The sequence below is a fragment of the Rhinichthys klamathensis genome, unplaced genomic scaffold, assembly GCF_029890125.1.
Source record: "Rhinichthys klamathensis goyatoka isolate OS25496 unplaced genomic scaffold, OSU_Roscu_1.1 h1tg000661l_1, whole genome shotgun sequence".
Classification (NCBI taxonomy): domain Eukaryota; kingdom Metazoa; phylum Chordata; class Actinopteri; order Cypriniformes; family Leuciscidae; genus Rhinichthys; species Rhinichthys klamathensis.
This window is the reverse complement of record NW_026607103.1, coordinates 86,594-93,181: the sequence shown is the minus strand read 5'-3', so window position 1 is coordinate 93,181 and position 6,588 is coordinate 86,594.

The window sequence follows — 6,588 nt, the reverse complement described above, 5'->3', positions numbered from 1 at the left end:
TCAGAGACTGCAGGGTCAGAGCAGACGAACACACACTCGTCAGAGAGTCATAGACTGCAGGGTCTGAGCAGACGAACACACACTCGTCAGAGAGTCAGAGACTGCAGGGTCTGAGCAGACGAACACACACTCGTCAGAGAGTCAGAGACTGCAGGGTCTGAGCAGACGAACACACACTCGTCAGAGAGTCGGAGACTGCAGGGTCAGAGCAGACGAACACACACTCGTCAGAGAGCCGGAGACTGCAGGGTCTGAGCAGACGAACACACACTCGTCAGAGAGTCAGAGACTGCAGGGTCAGAGCAGATGAACACACACTCGTCAGAGAGCCGGAGACTGCAGGGTCTGAGCAGACGAACACACACTCGTCAGAGAGTCAGAGACTGCAGGGTCAGAGCAGACGAACACACACTCGTCAGAGAGTCAGAGACTGCAGGGTCAGAGCAGACGAACACACACTCGTCAGAGAGTCATAGACTGCAGGGTCTGAGCAGACGAACACACACTCGTCAGAGAGTCAGAGACTGCAGGGTCAGAGCAGACGAACACACACTCGTCAGAGAGCCGGAGACTGCAGGGTCTGAGCAGACGAACACACACTCGTCAGAGAGCCGGAGACTGCAGGGTCAGAGCAGACGAACACACACTCGTCAGAGAGCCGGAGACTGCAGGGTCTGAGCAGACGAACACACACTCGTCAGAGAGCCGGAGACTGCAGGGTCTGAGCAGACGAACACACACTCGTCAGAGAGTCAGAGACTGCAGGGTCTGAGCAGACGAACACACACTCGTCAGAGAGTCAGAGACTGCAGGGTCAGAGCAGACGAACACACACTCGTCAGAGAGTCAGAGACTGCAGGGTCTGAGCAGACGAACACACACTCGTCAGAGAGTCAGAGACTGCAGGGTCAGAGCAGACGAACACACACTCGTCAGAGAGCCGGAGACTGCAGGGTCTGAGCAGACGAACACACACTCGTCAGAGAGTCAGAGACTGCAGGGTCAGAGCAGACGAACACACACTCGTCAGAGAGTCAGAGACTGCAGGGTCTGAGCAGACGAACACACACTCGTCAGAGAGCCGGAGACTGCAGGGTCTGAGCAGACGAACACACACTCGTCAGAGAGCCGGAGACTGCAGGGTCTGAGCAGACGAACACACACTCGTCAGAGAGTCAGAGACTGCAGGGTCAGAGCAGACGAACACACACTCGTCAGAGAGCCGGAGACTGCAGGGTCTGAGCAGACGAACACACACTCGTCAGAGAGCCGGAGACTGCAGGGTCTGAGCAGACGAACACACACTCGTCAGAGAGCCGGAGACTGCAGGGTCAGAGCAGACGAACACACACTCGTCAGAGAGTCAGAGACTGCAGGGTCTGAGCAGACGAACACACACTCGTCAGAGAGTCAGAGACTGCAGGGTCAGAGCAGACGAACACACACTCGTCAGAGAGTCAGAGACTGCAGGGTCTGAGCAGACGAACACACACTCGTCAGAGAGCCGGAGACTGCAGGGTCTGAGCAGACGAACACACACTCGTCAGAGAGCCGGAGACTGCAGGGTCTGAGCAGACGAACACACACTCGTCAGAGAGTCAGAGACTGCAGGGTCAGAGCAGACGAACACACACTCGTCAGAGAGTCAGAGACTGCAGGGTCAGAGCAGACGAACACACACTCGTCAGAGAGCCGGAGACTGCAGGGTCTGAGCAGACGAACACACACTCGTCAGAGAGCCGGAGACTGCAGGGTCTGAGCAGACCAACACACACTCGTCAGAGAGCCGGAGACTGCAGGGTCAGAGCAGACGAACACACACTCGTCAGAGAGTCAGAGACTGCAGGGTCTGAGCAGACGAACACACACTCGTCAGAGAGTCAGAGACTGCAGGGTCTGAGCAGACGAACACACACTCGTCAGAGAGTCAGAGACTGCAGGGTCTGAGCAGACGAACACACACTCGTCAGAGAGTCAGAGACTGCAGGGTCAGAGCAGACGAACACACACTCGTCAGAGAGTCAGAGACTGCAGGGTCTGAGCAGACGAACACACACTCGTCAGAGAGTCAGAGACTGCAGGGTCAGAGCAGACGAACACACACTCGTCAGAGAGTCAGAGACTGCAGGGTCAGAGCAGACGAACACACACTCGTCAGAGAGTCAGAGACTGCAGGGTCAGAGCAGACGAACACACACTCGTCAGAGAGTCAGAGACTGCAGGGTCTGAGCAGACGAACACACACTCGTCAGAGAGTCAGAGACTGCAGGGTCTGAGCAGACGAACACACACTCGTCAGAGAGTCGGAGACTGCAGGGTCTGAGCAGACGAACACACACTCGTCAGAGAGTCAGAGACTGCAGGGTCAGAGCAGACGAACACACACTCGTCAGAGAGCCGGAGACTGCAGGGTCTGAGCAGACGAACACACACTCGTCAGAGAGTCAGAGACTGCAGGGTCTGAGCAGACGAACACACACTCGTCAGAGAGTCAGAGACTGCAGGGTCTGAGCAGACGAACACACACTCGTCAGAGAGTCAGAGACTGCAGGGTCTGAGCAGACGAACACACACTCGTCAGAGAGTCAGAGACTGCAGGGTCAGAGCAGACGAACACACACTCGTCAGAGAGCCGGAGACTGCAGGGTCTGAGCAGACGAACACACACTCGTCAGAGAGTCAGAGACTGCAGGGTCAGAGCAGACGAACACACACTCGTCAGAGAGTCAGAGACTGCAGGGTCAGAGCAGACGAACACACACTCGTCAGAGAGTCATAGACTGCAGGGTCTGAGCAGACGAACACACACTCGTCAGAGAGTCAGAGACTGCAGGGTCTGAGCAGACCAACACACACTCGTCAGAGAGCCGGAGACTGCAGGGTCAGAGCAGACGAACACACACTCGTCAGAGAGCCGGAGACTGCAGGGTCTGAGCAGACGAACACACACTCGTCAGAGAGTCAGAGACTGCAGGGTCTGAGCAGACGAACACACACTCGTCAGAGAGTCAGAGACTGCAGGGTCAGAGCAGACGAACACACACTCGTCAGAGAGTCGGAGACTGCAGAGTCAGAGCAGACGAACACACACTCGTCAGAGAGTCAGAGACTGCAGGGTCAGAGCAGACGAACACACACTCGTCAGAGAGCCGGAGACTGCAGGGTCTGAGCAGACGAACACACACTCGTCAGAGAGCCGGAGACTGCAGGGTCAGAGCAGACGAACACACACTCGTCAGAGAGCCGGAGACTGCAGGGTCAGAGCAGACGAACACACACTCGTCAGAGAGCCGGAGACTGCAGGGTCTGAGCAGACGAACACACACTCGTCAGAGAGCCGGAGACTGCAGGGTCTGAGCAGACGAACACACACTCGTCAGAGAGCCGGAGACTGCAGGGTCAGAGCAGACGAACACACACTCGTCAGAGAGTCAGAGACTGCAGGGTCTGAGCAGACGAACACACACTCGTCAGAGAGCCGGAGACTGCAGGGTCTGAGCAGACGAACACACACTCGTCAGAGAGTCAGAGACTGCAGGGTCTGAGCAGACGAACACACACTCGTCAGAGAGCCGGAGACTGCAGGGTCTGAGCAGACGAACACACACTCGTCAGAGAGTCAGAGACTGCAGGGTCTGAGCAGACGAACACACACTCGTCAGAGAGCCGGAGACTGCAGGGTCTGAGCAGACGAACACACACTCGTCAGAGAGCCGGAGACTGCAGGGTCAGAGGAGACGAACACACACTCGTCAGAGAGTCAGAGACTGCAGGGTCTGAGCAGACGAACACACACTCGTCAGAGAGTCAGAGACTGCAGGGTCTGAGCAGACGAACACACACTCGTCAGAGAGTCAGAGACTGCAGGGTCATAGCAGACGAACACACACTCGTCAGAGAGTCAGAGACTGCAGGGTCAGAGCAGACGAACACACACTCGTCAGAGAGTCGGAGACTGCAGGGTCTGAGCAGACGAACACACACTCGTCAGAGAGCCGGAGACTGCAGGGTCTGAGCAGACGAACACACACTCGTCAGAGAGTCAGAGACTGCAGGGTCAGAGCAGACGAACACACACTCGTCAGAGAGCCGGAGACTGCAGGGTCTGAGCAGACGAACACACACTCGTCAGAGAGTCAGAGACTGCAGGGTCATAGCAGACGAACACACACTCGTCAGAGAGTCAGAGACTGCAGGGTCAGAGCAGACGAACACACACTCGTCAGAGAGTCAGAGACTGCAGGGTCTGAGCAGACGAACACACACTCGTCAGAGAGCCGGAGACTGCAGGGTCAGAGCAGACGAACACACACTCGTCAGAGAGTCAGAGACTGCAGGGTCTGAGCAGACGAACACACACTCGTCAGAGAGTCAGAGACTGCAGGGTCTGAGCAGACGAACACACACTCGTCAGAGAGTCAGAGACTGCAGGGTCATAGCAGACGAACACACACTCGTCAGAGAGTCAGAGACTGCAGGGTCAGAGCAGACGAACACACACTCGTCAGAGAGTCAGAGACTGCAGGGTCTGAGCAGACGAACACACACTCGTCAGAGAGCCGGAGACTGCAGGGTCTGAGCAGACGAACACACACTCGTCAGAGAGTCAGAGACTGCAGGGTCAGAGCAGACGAACACACACTCGTCAGAGAGTCAGAGACTGCAGGGTCTGAGCAGACGAACACACACTCGTCAGAGAGTCAGAGACTGCAGGGTCTGAGCAGACGAACACACACTCGTCAGAGAGTCAGAGACTGCAGGGTCAGAGCAGACGAACACACACTCGTCAGAGAGTCAGAGACTGCAGGGTCTGAGCAGACGAACACACACTCGTCAGAGAGCCGGAGACTGCAGGGTCAGAGCAGACGAACACACACTCGTCAGAGAGTCAGAGACTGCAGGGTCTGAGCAGACGAACACACACTCGTCAGAGAGTCAGAGACTGCAGGGTCTGAGCAGACGAACACACACTCGTCAGAGAGTCAGAGACTGCAGGGTCATAGCAGACGAACACACACTCGTCAGAGAGTCAGAGACTGCAGGGTCAGAGCAGACGAACACACACTCGTCAGAGAGTCAGAGACTGCAGGGTCTGAGCAGACGAACACACACTCGTCAGAGAGCCGGAGACTGCAGGGTCAGAGCAGACGAACACACACTCGTCAGAGAGTCAGAGACTGCAGGGTCAGAGCAGACGAACACACACTCGTCAGAGAGTCAGAGACTGCAGGGTCTGAGCAGACGAACACACACTCGTCAGAGAGTCAGAGACTGCAGGGTCATAGCAGACGAACACACACTCGTCAGAGAGTCAGAGACTGCAGGGTCAGAGCAGACGAACACACACTCGTCAGAGAGTCAGAGACTGCAGGGTCTGAGCAGACGAACACACACTCGTCAGAGAGCCGGAGACTGCAGGGTCTGAGCAGACGAACACACACTCGTCAGAGAGTCAGAGACTGCAGGGTCAGAGCAGACGAACACACACTCGTCAGAGAGTCAGAGACTGCAGGGTCAGAGCAGACGAACACACACTCGTCAGAGAGCCGGAGACTGCAGGGTCTGAGCAGACGAACACACACTCGTCAGAGAGTCAGAGACTGCAGGGTCTGAGCAGACGAACACACACTCGTCAGAGAGTCGGAGACTGCAGGGTCATAGCAGACGAACACACACTCGTCAGAGAGCCGGAGACTGCAGGGTCTGAGCAGACGAACACACACTCGTCAGAGAGTCAGAGACTGCAGGGTCATAGCAGACGAACACACACTCGTCAGAGAGCCGGAGACTGCAGGGTCTGAGCAGACGAACACACACTCGTCAGAGAGCCGGAGACTGCAGGGTCATAGCAGACGAACACACACTCGTCAGAGAGTCAGAGACTGCAGGGTCAGAGCAGATGAACACACACTCGTCAGAGAGTCAGAGACTGCAGGGTCTGAGCAGACGAACACACACTCGTCAGAGAGTCAGAGACTGCAGGGTCAGAGCAGATGAACACACACTCGTCAGAGAGTCAGAGACTGCAGGGTCTGAGCAGACGAACACACACTCGTCAGAGAGTCAGAGACTGCAGGGTCTGAGCAGACGAACACACACTCGTCAGAGAGTCAGAGACTGCAGGGTCAGAGCAGACGAACACACACTCGTCAGAGAGTCAGAGACTGCAGGGTCTGAGCAGACGAACACACACTCGTCAGAGAGTCAGAGACTGCAGGGTCAGAGCAGACGAACACACACTCGTCAGAGAGTCAGAGACTGCAGAGTCAGAGGAGACGAACACACACTCGTCAGAGAGTCAGAGACTGCAGAGTCAGAGGAGACGAACACACACTCGTCAGAGAGTCAGACTATTCAGCTGCGCAGAATTTCAAAATCATATGCGATTTATAGATTTCACTTCTGGAAGAGAGGCGTTCGTTCTCTGAATCACACATTTAAGGAACGATCTAAGATCAGATGTCAGCCGGTTTCTCCACAACAGTTTATAAATGAGGATCCTGTGTATTTAACATGAGCTGAGAGACAAACAACTGAACATTGGCTAAAAAAAAACTTAACTTTTTTAAAAGTAGACAAAGCAGATGC